The 13,713-nt window shown below is 38.6% G+C and overlaps 1 protein-coding gene across 18 annotated transcripts in view; it reads right to left on the bottom strand.

The window, feature by feature from the left end:
• KDM6A (lysine demethylase 6A) overlaps positions 1-13,713 on the bottom strand; it is a 167,527-nt gene that overhangs the window by 86,979 nt on the left and 66,835 nt on the right. The window lies entirely within an intron of this gene.

The raw sequence follows: 13,713 nt of genomic DNA, 5'->3' as shown, positions 1-13,713 counted from the left end.
TACATGAGAGAAACTGACGTGCTTTGTTCTACTTGTACAACAGCAGGGAAGGAAATGACAGAGTAGAGGTCTTTGGTAATTTAATATAATAAGAACTGTTTTATGACCAAACACCATTTCATATTCATAATAATTTATATTCACATAAAAGTAAGCAAAGCTACACACACTAATTTCAGTGTCTAAAGTAGAACATTAATTATACGAATCTGAAAATATGCTTAAGGAAATGTCAGTTTTCTGAATACCAAAAATACAGATCATCAGCTTCAAACCTAAGACAATCATATTTCTTCATCGTTAATCACATTTGTATTTTCTATTTCCCTACCTTGCAAAAGGTGAAGGGGAAAAAAAACACCAAACCCACCACATTCTCCTCTGGAAACCCATTTCCCCTCATTTTCTTTTCACAGAAAGGTATGATTTGCTTCTAAAGTGACATTACTAAGAAGGTTTAATGAATGTTCAACTATCCAATTCTACAAATAATTATTACATTTTTCCTAAATTACGAAAACTAAACAAATTGCTTTTTCTTTTCAAAAGTTATGCCACAGCATAGTGTTTTCTACTTAGCAGAGCTATTCCATTATTTACAGGAGACAACATGTACATGCTGCCTATGACACATTTTTAGGCTTTTATTATGTATAATTCTGGTTTTGAGAGACCAGGAATACATCCCAAAGAACACAAAGTTCTGACACACGGACAAGAGATGGAATTTGCATTGTCAAAGACTGTAGTTCAAGATAATCCCTCTTCCACTTGCACACACTCTTCAACAAGTCTAATTTCTATGGAATTCCACAAAAGGAATGCTAGTTATGCCTTAAACGCAATCCAAATATAAAAGGTATAACCAAATTTCTCCTAGAAAATAACTCGTAACCAGAACACAATTCAAAGAGCAGCATTCATCAGAAACAGGACCCAATATTACCATTTCATTATACCTCATTTGCATCTTCTAAATGCAAATTAAAACCAGGGGAAATGCCAAAGATCTTTTCATGAATACAGCTGGATCATAGCTTCAGCAATGGACAGCTTCCAAGAAAATGCTGTGGTGTGACCAGATACTACAGCAATCAGAGCACTGGAAGATGTTAACAGGGGGAGTGGAGGGGGAAGTACATAAACAATAAAAGATGATGCTTTAATACTACCATAAAACCACATTCCTGTTTAATTGAACAAAAAACCCAACATGGACATCATGAAGATAAAAGATCTCTAATTCCATAACCCATGTATTTCTTGTTTTCCAAGCGTGCTCTTGCAACAACAGACTAGGAAAGAAGGCAAGTTCAAAACCCTAGCATACCTAATGCCTTGAATTAGAAGTAATTTTAAATGAAGACATAAGATAGAGAGATTTTCATGTGTGCAACATGGAAGCCTACAAACAGCACACACCCTAGTAACCTTTACTGTGTTCGGGTCAGGCTCATTTGTAGGACAGAACTTAACAAAACTGTCGAGTGTTACCTCAGAGATCCACCAACTGCAATCAAGACTAGATTATCGTAAAGATGGGGAATAATAGTAATAACAAAAATCCTTCATCACCACACTGCAAAATTCAAGCAAAAATATGCCAGACAAGTAAAACCTCTTCAATCTTCAAAGAATTTAATTTCCTCTTCTGAAACCTATTAGAATTCACAGTCCAAACGAGTTACAGATACAGAAGATTAATCTAGCTGGTACTTTGATGCAAAGGGTTAATAATAATCAACTTTCGAGGCACAACAAGACCAAGATGCAAGTGATTTGTCCAAATGTAATTAACACATCAAGTTCACATGAAGCTTTCAGGTCATACCCACCCCAGTAAAATACAAATCAACCATTACTGCTCTGTCCTTTGCTCTGTGACTGGTTTTCCCATTTTTCTCTCATTGTTATTTGACCTTGCAAAGCATTTGAGATTGACCTTAAAAACCTGTTAAGCTGCCACTGTCCTCTCAATAAAAAAAATGGGCAAGATTTAAGAGTCTGTAACACTTCAAAATGTAAAGGGGCAAATTCTGAAATTTCAGTATGGATTGTGTTTATCCATCCTGAAATACTATAGCTCTAACTGTATGTAACACCATTAGTACTGCTTGTTGATTTAGATGTGCCTTAATAAAGATTAAAAAATATCTTTTAGTCTGCGTTTGAACCTGGATGGGACTTTCATAAGGACTGAAACATACTACACTGTTTCAATGTATGCAGTGCTTTCCTACAAATAATTCAAGGTGAGATGCACATGAAGTTCATTATTTCAGCAACTAACTTTTCTGCCTGTATTGCAGAATACCATCAAGTTCAACGTGCAGCCAAGTTCCTATTGGCAACAGCCAATATGAAAGGCTAGAACAGCATAATGCATGTCAGGACCAAGAGGGATAATTATATGAAATTTTCATCTACAAAATGTTCTTTTTCTTAACATCATAAGATTCTGTGACTCTGTTTACCAGGAACACACCCCATCTTAAGAAATCTGTTTTCTGTTGCTTCTGTTACTTTGATTTGGACAAGTTTACCACAAAAAATATCCATCCCATGTTTTCCAGTAAAGATTAATCTTATAATTCAATCCCTGCTATTCAGAATCCTACTATAAATAGCTGGTGAGGTAAGGTAGAATACAAGCCCACCTTTTTCCCTCCAAAGATTTTTCAGAAAGAAGTAGAGAACAAAATTATCTTATTACAATCCTTTCCTTGAACTTCTTAACAACATTCACAATTTCCAAGGATCTCATGCTAACAAAACTCACTCTTTGGCTACTAACTTCTAATGTAATTTTTATGTTATCAGATCTCTCTCTTCACTAAAATCTACAGTAAATTGAAAAAAAGCTGCAAACCGTAACAGACTGTACCTCAAATTTGAAGTTGAATGTCTGGGTTTTTTCGTTCTACAGCAACGCTATTAAAAAGCAGACAAATTAGAAATGCTATTTCCAAGCCAATGTCATTTACACTTCCTACAAACTATCAAAAAATGATAAAATGTTTCATACCAACCACTAGATGGCTCAAATATCTCTTTCCATTTTACATGCTTATGCAATTTAAGAAGATTGTCAAGTTTATATTGTGTATTCTGCTACTTAAATGCACTATTTAATGCTGAGCAACATTTCAAATATATTTTACGAATTGTAGAAGCCACAGTATTTTATTGATAGGTAAATCAGTAGGCAAAAATACACCTGTATGTACCTTTTTATGTAACCGAGATGAATGTTGAAGACTTTTTGGTCTTGTTTGTTTTAAGCAATCAAGAAAAAAATTAAATTAACCGATGAGGAAAGCTCCACCCATCTCACAGACCTTCTGTATTAACCCAAATAACTGGTTTACAGTCTCTTTGAAGCAGCAGGTGGAAACAGATCCCCAGCATTTCATGTGCTCTGTTCTCTAACCATTTCTCCATCTTCAAGCACGCAGCCAGAGGTTCCAGCAAAAAGACGTAGACTAGACCATCACAGTTACACTTTATCGATAAACACAGGGTCAGAAAAATGCACCTGTCCTGTGTAACAAGTGGTCATACTCACATTCAGACTTACAAATGGCCATCTTAGACTGACTCTAGGAATGTATAGCTACCACATCTGGGTCCAGATATTTTTTACCAGTAACGTGCTTATCTGCCATAAGCAGTTAAAACCCTGTTACCAACTCCAAATTTGTGTTTTATAAACACAAGAATATACAATGAAGTTATGCTTGCAAATGAAAATCTGTTCGGGAGGCACTTCTAGAAAGTCAAGAGTAGAAAAAGACACTAGGGGCAGCATCCAGTCGGGACCTTGCAACTTAAAAATGAAAAAGAACATTTTTTGCCATAGTTTCGTAGCATTGCTGATTCAGAAACATTCCCTAACACTGCCTCTCATTTTCGCTGATACAATCATTTGTAGAGTATTACAGCCAACTGGATGCCAGAACTGATCTGAGTTATTAATATCCAGATAAAAAAGGGATTATTTTTAACTGGATCAGTTTCCCAGCCAAGTTCAGTGTGCCCCCCCCGTCAGCCCCCCAACAACTGCATTAGCACAAGTGAAAGAGTGGAATATAAGCAAAATAAGTAAAAGCTCTTTAAGTCTACACTGCTACCAACAAAATGTATATCGAACCTACAATGACTTTTCAGAGTGAAATCCTAGACAAAAGATTTAAACAGGCAACCTAGATTAAAAAAAGAAACAAAACCAAAACACAATACTTTATTACCTCCTAAGCCACATATAAATGTTTGACCTGAGAGAAATCAACTTCTATGGGTCAGTACAAGATAGATAAAAACAAGAAAGAAATCACAGCCTGCCTGTCAGCCTTCTCCAGGCAGCTCCTTAACCAGTGAGACACATAGGCAAATACACCATTTCTTTTGTATGGCTCTGAGGGGCAGGGCTAGACGTAGGTAAAATAATCCCTTTATTCAGTAAAAAGTTTATCATATTTAGACAGAAATCAGAGTGTATCCCACCATACTATGAAATAAAAAAACAAAACAGGAGAAACTAAGTCCCCATGCGGTTGGATGATAGAAGTCTGAAGGAAAACTGGAAAAAAGATGAAGTTCAGCACCCGTATGAGACCAGTGACCATTTTTCATTTGCTTACTACTTCCAGGAATCAGAAAGTCTTTGATGACATATTAAAATTGCTTCCAGCGGGACTCTCAACGCCCCTTCCACAGCTGCCCAAGTTCCCGCGGAACCTGCAGTCCAGCTCATGTCACACCAGGCTACAGAAGACGCATGTGGGCAGGGGGCCACTGCTCTTCAGAAAACCTGACTAGGAAAACAAGGTTTTACAGTTTACGTTACATCCTGCGGTCACAGGGTCTCTCAGCCACCTGTTCAAAGCAAAAGAACAGTTTTTGTGTTCAAATGTGTGAATATGTTTATTTCTTTACTGAAAAAATGAAAGATGAAGTTTTGACACTATGGTGGTGCCTAATACTTCCTCCTGACACTACTCACTATATAACAACAGTTCCCTGGAGAGTACGTACTGCATAAAAAATTCCATGCCGCCTCTTGTGCATAAAGAGGTTTATGCCTTTGGGAGCTGACAAACTCTACCAGTTCCAGTCACGAAGATTGTTAAGTGTTCAGGAGAAAGGGGGGAGGGTTCAAATGAAGTTTTTTTAGATTTGTAAAAATATGAAAAAGAGAGCTACTTATCTACATGTTCTACACATTCCCAAAACCTGCAAAAATACCAAGATCCCTGTAAGGGTTTATTACAAATTAGTATCATTAGTTTTGGCTTCTTCAAGGTCTTCAAGAAATTTTATAGTACCTGAAAAATCATTAGGTTTATACAGGATCTTTAATATACAGCTATATATAAAATGCCTGAATAACCCTTCTTCTTGAGCAATAATCACAATACATTGTCAAAAAATTGTTACTGGGTGTGTGCCTGCATCCCAGCAGCCACGTAAAAGCAATTAATACATAAACATCATTATTCCTGTGAATTCCTTCTATAAAATAGATTAATTATATGTGACAACTTGGTAAATAACTACAAAGTAATTTCTTGTCTTTACGAAGTTAATTTTTCAGAGACTAAGTATTGCCAAAATACACCTACTCTTTGTAGAAGAAAACTGGCTAACATATCTTTCTTAATTCATAAAAAATACTTTCCTTTTTTTTCCTTTCACAGAACAGTTCTTAAGAAGGTAAAGCAGAAAAAACCAAAACAAAACAAAGTAAAAACCAAATAAACAAAAATCCCACACCTTCCACAAAGAAAAAAAAAATTATTCTTCCCCCCCCCCCCCCCCCGCCTTCTAAGTGGTACCTATGTTTGAATCACTACACTCTCCTCCCCATCCTGCTCCCTTCTCATCTCGTCTTTAGGAAAGACAGTGCATTTGTCCACAGGCTTTGCAACTCGACCGCCAGAGCTTCATTTTCCTATAGCTCCCCTCTGAATGAACACAACTCTTTCAACTTCTCTGAAACAATGCTGTCCCCACCACTTTCACTTATAGACTAAGACACATATGGCAAAACCTGCTTCAACAAGGTGAAGAGGGAGCCTAGTTCCACCACTGTCCATCAAGCGGCTTTCCAGCACTATCTGTAAAAAAGCTTCTTGTCACACAGGGAAGGACAGGGTACATGAAGACAAGACTACTAGTGAATTACCAAAAACCCCATACAGTAACTAATTTAGGATGCATTAACCGTTTCAATATCCCTTGAGTAATACACTGTGCCACAATTGCTTTATAGGGTGCAATTTAATATAAAAGACAAAATGATAAAGCAACATTAAATAACTCAAAACCTCTTCATTAACGATGGAATATATGCAGTTTTGTAAACTGGGTATTCCATTATCCGTAAGTAAATTTAGGTCCTTTGCAAAATGGAATACTGATCAACTAGTGTACCTCCTCAAATTTCTCATAAGAACAAACAGCCAAGCAAATGTCTAGTGATTGTTGCTATGGGTATCTGACGTATGTGCCTTCCACTGAAGCTTATAAAATTTCACTTGATGTAAACATCTTCACTTTCCACTTGTTACAAATATTTTCAATAATTTAAGTGTTTTAACAGAAAACTATTTTTCTGAAACAAATCAAGTGAGCAAAGCTGCTGTGCAACACATGAAGATTAAATTCACCTTGAAAGACATTTTATAGAGACAATTCATCTAACCAAATTTAATACTTTCCCTACAGATTCCCTGAATGCTGTTAACAATCACAAAGCTTCTAATTTATTCTGTATGATACATGATTTAAAGAAACACTCCTGATCCCAAATAGAAAGCCATTTTTGAGACCAGATGCTTTATAACTAAACCAATTTACCCAAGGTTTGCACAAAACATTGAGATTATCTCTCTGGAGATCATCTAGTTCAACCCTCTGCTCAAGGAAGGGTCAACTACAGCAGGTTTCCTGAGGGATGTCCAGTTGGGTTTTGAATGCCTCCAAGGATAGAGGCTCCACAAACTCTCAGGGCAATCTCCTCCATTGTTTAATCACCTTCACAACTACAAAAAAAAAAAATTCCTGTGTTTAAAAGGAATTTCATGTTTTCAATTTGTGCCCACTGTCTTTCCTTCTTTCACTGCCTTTCCTTCTTTTACACCCTGGTAAGATGCCCCTGAGCCTTCTCTTCTCCAGGCTGAACAACCTCAGCTGTTAGCCTCCTCTCCTTGTATGAAAGATGTTCCAAGCCCTTGTTCCAAGCTCCCTCAGCACTCATTGATGCATCCCATCAGGTCCCAGGGACTTGTAGATACCCAGTCTGTTTAAATGTTCCCAAACTTGATCCTCCTCTATTCACAGCAAGCCTTCCTGGGTCCAGAGTTTCCCACTGGTTTCACGGGTCTTGGAATCCTGAAGGCAAGTCCTACTATTGAAGACCAAGGCAAAGAAGTCATTAAGTACCTTGGTGTTTTCCATACCCATTGTTACCTGCCCCATTCAGCAGCAGATTCGCATATTCTTTCATCTTCCTTCTGCTGCTGATATACTTGTAGAAGCCGTTCTTGTCGCCCTTCACATCCCTCGCCAAATTCAACTTCATGTGGGCTTTGGCTTTCCTTATGCAATCCCTAAATGCTTGGACAATGTCTCTATATTTCTCCTGAGTCATCTATCCTTCCTTCTACCTCTTGTATGCTTCCTTTTTATGCCTGAGTTTTGTCAGGAGCATCTTGTTCATCCATGCAGGATTCCCTTCCTTTTTATCTAACTTTTGGCAAGTCAGGATGGACTGTTCTTGAGCTTGGAGAAAGTTATTCTTGAAAACTAACAAACTCTCATGGACCCTTCTTCCTCCAGGGTCATGTCCAAGGGATTCTTCCAAGCTGATCACTGAGCAGAGCAAGGTCTCCTCTCCTAAGTCCACGGGTTTGATTCTACTATTTGCCTTGTTCCCTTGTCTCAGGATCCTGGACTCCATCATTTCACAGTCCCTGCAGCCAACGTTGCCCTCAACCTTCACGCTTGCAACCAGTTCTTCCATGTTTGCAAGCGTGAGATGAGCAGACCATCTCCCTTTGTTGTCTTCTCCATCAGTTGTGTCAGGAACTTGTTATCAACGTACTTCAGAAACCTCCTGGATTGCTTGTACCCTATCACGTTGCCCTGCCAGCAGTTATCAGTATGGCTAAGCCCACTATTAGGACGAGCGTCTGCAAATGCAATGCTCCTACCAGTTTTCGGAAGAAGGCCTCATCTACTATGTCATGACCAGGTGGTCTGTAGCAGACAACCAAGCACATCACCCACATTGGTCATCCACTAATCCTGACCCATAATCTCTCAACTGGCTTCTCAACTGTCCAAAAGCAGGGCTCCATGCATTCTAACTGCTCTTTCATAAAGGGCTTCTCCCTCTCTTCACCTTCCCAGCCTGTCCCTCCTGAAGAGTCTGTACCCATCCATCGCAGCACTCCAGCTGCCTCAGCTATAGCACTGCACTTCTGTGATCCCAGTGAGATCATAACGCTGCTATTGCATATGAACCTCTAACTTCTCCCCCTATTTTTTCCCCATGCTGCATCCATTTGTGTACAAGCACTTCAGAGACACCCATTTCTGCTGATTTCCCAGAAAAGGTAAGAGAGATTCCCCCATAATGCTGTCCTGTAGGCACTTCCTTATTTTGTCCATACCCTTGAGGTGGGGCCCCAATATTGACCAGCACAAGCAAATTAAACACAGAGCAGTTCTTCTCAACCTCTGTTTTTCTTTGATGACTCCTGCTCTTATTTCATACCTATTAAAGGGTTTGGCTTGTTCTCTTTTTCCAGCTAGATACGCTAACCTAACGAAAATTATTACATGTCTTCACAAAGGTTTTCAATCAAAGTACAGAAATTAATGTCTGTTCATGTATACACACAAACATTACTGAAACATCTTTTTTGGAAGTTGACATTTGGACGGTTTATTGAAATGTTTTATTCCCTTTTATATGGCAAGTGATCATCACTATTTATACCCATCATCTTCAAAACATTTTATGAAAAAGAACTACTAGTATGGAATTTTACGTTCTTGATTCACCATTTTTCCAACCCTTTCCAGCAAAGATAGGAATCCCACTGAGTTTACAAGTAGCCCCATTATTTCCCTGTCAGTTTCTCACTGTTGGAGAATCACTGCTGTGTTGGAAAAAAGCCTTAATATCATTAATTACGCAGCTGCTCGCTCTACCTGAGGCACTCCACATAAAATGGGAGTGGACAAGCTGAATATACTAAGGCATGAATGACTACAAAGTGATTCAAATACACACAAGCAAACCAGTAAAAAACAATGGAAAACAATCACAAAAATTAAGTGGCAAAACTGTTTATGGCTGTTCCCTTGAATCTTATGCCATACGGTGCTGGGCAGTAACTAGAACCAAGCTGAGTTTGGAACTCTGCCTAATGGAAAAAATTTAAGTTGAATTTTTAACTAAGTTCCCTAAGAATGCTGTTGGTATTTGTATGTTGTTCTTTACAGCTGAATAACTCTTGAACCTGTTAGCTGCCTTCAAATGAATTTTACAGAAAGCAAGACATCTCAAAGATTAAAATCTTGAGGAATGTCACTGAAAATACCTGCTGGATAGAGAAAAGAGTCCCTGAATCAAGGCCTGCTTTCAGAAAGACAAGAGTTTAATTACGCTCTCCTCTTTGGGAAGAGACACTTAGCCCATTAGCAGAGATTTAAAACAAGCATGCGCTTTTCCTGCTCAGAGATGTCACAGGAAACAAGATGTCATTCAGGATGCTTCACTAGGAAAACCAGAGGAATTCCAGTTCACATGTGCTTACAAAGAGAAGTGGGAGAAGGTAGGACAGGAGGTGTGAAAGGACAAGACACCAGCCCATCACTACCTAGGCTTCATTAGCTCTAGCATAAAAACAGTTTGTTCTGTAAACGGCAAACTGAACACAATCCCACATCTGGAACAAAATTCTGAGTATCAGCTTTAGAAAAGAAGTATCTCACTTGTCACTTCAATTTTGACTCAATTTTTACATTGGTCAGAAATATCTGAAAATGGAAAATGCTACTGAATAGCATATTGACCAGCACAATGGTGTATTTTTATGTACTATCATAAATATATCAAATATTAAAATAAAAATGTGTTAATTTTTTAAAGGTTTAATTGTTTTAAGTATTGAAATGCAAGATCATTGATTAATGGCTGCTAGTCAGATATCAATCAATTATTACTGAAAATGATTTTTCAATTAAGACTGTAGTTGGTTTAGTAGTAATCACTAATTGGTGTTCTAATTGGTGATTTGCTGTTTTATTTGTTAGAATGTACAAATACTTAAAATAGGATACAACAGACAAGGCAGCAGGCCCACATGACAGGCAGCTGGGGGAGCAGACAAGATGGCCAGCAGCCAAAAGCAAAGCAAAGCAAAGCAGCTGGGCAGCCCACCAACCATTCCCACAGCGTATTTCAATTCCATCAAATCATAATTTCTTAACAGAAAACTGTACATCAATAAATTTTCAGCCCACTCTGTGAATATATATACTAGTGAGTTTAAGAGCCTTCAATTTCTAAAGGCAAAACAAAGAAAGAAAATAAAAAACAAGAACAAGCCAAATGATAGGACACTTCTTTCACTCTCCACCATCTCTTCTCTGCTCATTCTACACTGCTCTACTTAGTTTTCTTCACCTACTCCAGAGCTCAGCTTTCTTTCCCTCACTAATCCCTCTTCTTCTTACCATTATATCACTGTTGCTGTACCTGATGTTACTTAATTACTTCCATCAAAGGTTTAACTTCTGAAAAATTAACTCTGAAAAACTGCAGATGGAAACTTCACAACTGTCCTGAATCAGGAACCTAAACGTTTTTAAATCCCCTAGTCTCTCCTCAGTTCTGCCTATAATTTTATCTTACAAGGAAAGGTTATAAGAAACCTCTCAAAGTTGGTAGTTTTAAAATCTTTTCCTCTGGGGCAGTTTATTCCTAAATTCCATTGCTTATGCAGTTAGCCGATAGCCTGGAGGAGAGAAGACAGCACAGAAGAGGGCCAATTAACCAATGCCATAACATGGGGATTTTCTCCTCCTCTGTTAATTTGACATCCTTTTGCAAGACTCTAGGGAGCTCTTATTTAAAGCTAACTTGCTAAGTTGAGTTCCACAAATTAATTTTACATTATAATTGCTGCTCCTCAGTGTGAGTGGATACCCCCTTACCCTTGTACTAAAAGCCAGCAGAATCCCTTTCTAACCCATATACACGGTATGTGTTAATTCACCCTCCTTCCTGTCTGTCTCCCCTGCAAACAGTTCTTGGATATACTTTTATCACCTATGTGAAATTTCATTCTGCTGTTCTACATTTGAGAGGAGGATTCCAGAAAAATTTCAAGTTGAACTATACTTATCTTTTATATAAAACCATGCTTTCCAGTATAGGCTTCTATACTGTTCTTTATTAAACTAAATATTGTTTGGGCTTCGAACTTTTTCTTCATACTCCCTACTTTTTCCTGATACTCAGGTCAGTTTCCTGAACACCATCAGCTATGTATACATGAGATGATGGAAACAAATAGTTTCAAATACTTCCATTTAAAAATCTCAACATACCATATGAAATTCCACCTGCTATCTTAATTCTCCATAATCTTTTTTTGTACTTCTAAATTTCTACCGTTCAACATACTAATTTATCTTGTATTTTAGAATACCAATATTCACTTTCACTTCCAATCATTAAAATCATTAAAAATATTTAATACCAGCCCCACATTTACAACTATTCCATATGACACTGTCTAATGTACGTCAATTCAGATTTGTTTTCCTAGATCAAAGATGTGTTCCCCCCACAGACACAATTAACAACAATTTCCTAACACTTCAGAGAACATTAAGGACTGCTTAAACTTATATCCTGTATGCTACTTCCCATCTTTTCTGAATATGCAATTCCTCTCCAGTGTAATCTGAATCTCTCTACCTTCTTATTTAACATTTTCAAAAAACTTTACAGCTTTCTTAAACATAGTCTTGAGGTCCAGTTATCTATTACAGTGAAATTTCCATAAACAGGATCATTCTTCAATTGCAGGTATCAAAAATGAAGTAAATTACACCCACAGAAAGACAAAGATAGTTCTACGGCATGAAGACAACGATGTAGGCAGCTTCATAAACCTGTGCTCATGGCCTTGTGGTCACCTAGCAGATCTCAAAATGGGCCAGCATAAATATCCTACCTTGAAATTATCAATACCTTTTACAGTACTTTGCTTAACCAAAGAAGAAACCTGTCTCAAATGTACGGGAGAATGAATACTAACGTGGGAAGACTATGTGAGTTAATCAAGGGTACTTAAGTACTGGTCTGCTAGGAAGAACTCCCAACATAAAAAAAATTTACTCCTTGGGAGACAGACCATAGCCATTGAAGGCCTGCTCTGATGGATCGGGAATATGACAGGCATGGAGCCTTTAAAAGGTCTCCTCACGATCAATGTCAGGGAAGAGGACAGGACATGAACTCATTTTCTGGAAGGTTTAATCTGTGCTTGATGCCTTGCAGAAGCACAAACACAGGCTGGGCGATGAGTAGATTGAGAGCAGCCCCGAGGAGAAAGACTTGGGGGTGTTGGTTGATGAGAAGCTCAACATGACCCAGCACTGTGTACTTGCAGCCCAGAAAGCCAACCGTATCCTGGGCTGCATCAAAAGAAGCGTGACCAGCAGGTCAAGGGAGGTGATTCTCCCCCTCTACTCCACTCTAGTGAGACCCCACCTGGAGTACTGCGTTCAGCTCTGGGGACACCAACATAAGAAGGACATGGACCTGTTGGAGCGAGTCCAGAGGGAGGCCATGAAGATGATCAGGGGGCTGGAGCACCTCTTCTATGAGGACAGGCTGAGAGAGTTGGGGTTGTTCAGCCTGGAGAAGAGAAGGCTCCAGAGAGACCTTATAGCAGCCTTCCAGTACCTAAAGGGGGCCTACAAGAAAGGCAGAGAGGGACTTTTTGGAAGGGCATGTAGTGATAGGACAAGGGGTAATGGCTTTAAACTGAAAGAGGGTAGATTCAGATTAGATGTAAGGAAGAAGTTCTTCACTGTGAGGGTGGTGAGGCACTGGAACAGGTTGCCCAGAAAGGTTGTGGATGCCCCATCCCTGGCAGTGTTCAAGGCCAGGTTGGATGGGGCTTTGAGCAACCTGGTCTAGTGGAAGGTGTCCCTGCCCATGGCAGGGGGGTTGGAATTAGATGATCTTTAAGGTCCCTTCCAACCCAAACTACTCCATGATTCTGTGATAAGAAATTTTGTGGAACACTTCCCTCTTTTTAACGTGCTTTCAACATTACATTGGATTCTTTTCATAAACACAAGCACATCCACTTTACGATGTGCTTTAGGAAGTCCATGCTATATTTGTTTAACATTCTGTATCAACTGGTAGATATATTCTACTTCACAATTTCAGAGAATGATAGCTATGCCTCTCCATCATTTTTAACCCTGTTTAGTGCCTTCACTGTGTTACTGGCCTCTAATAAATACTTTTCAGGCCTAAAATTCAGATCCTCTTCAGTAAAACAAAGAGAATCCTCAGGCTAACAACCCACCCCAAACCCCCTTGAGAACTCTGCTGCCTGTGCAACATGCAGGGGGTGAAAGGAAGAAAATAGAAAATCCTACTTTATTTACTTG

The sequence above is a fragment of the Haliaeetus albicilla genome, chromosome 6, assembly GCF_947461875.1.
Source record: "Haliaeetus albicilla chromosome 6, bHalAlb1.1, whole genome shotgun sequence".
NCBI lineage: Eukaryota > Metazoa > Chordata > Aves > Accipitriformes > Accipitridae > Haliaeetus > Haliaeetus albicilla.
This window is presented reverse-complemented; position numbering and strand designations above follow the sequence as displayed.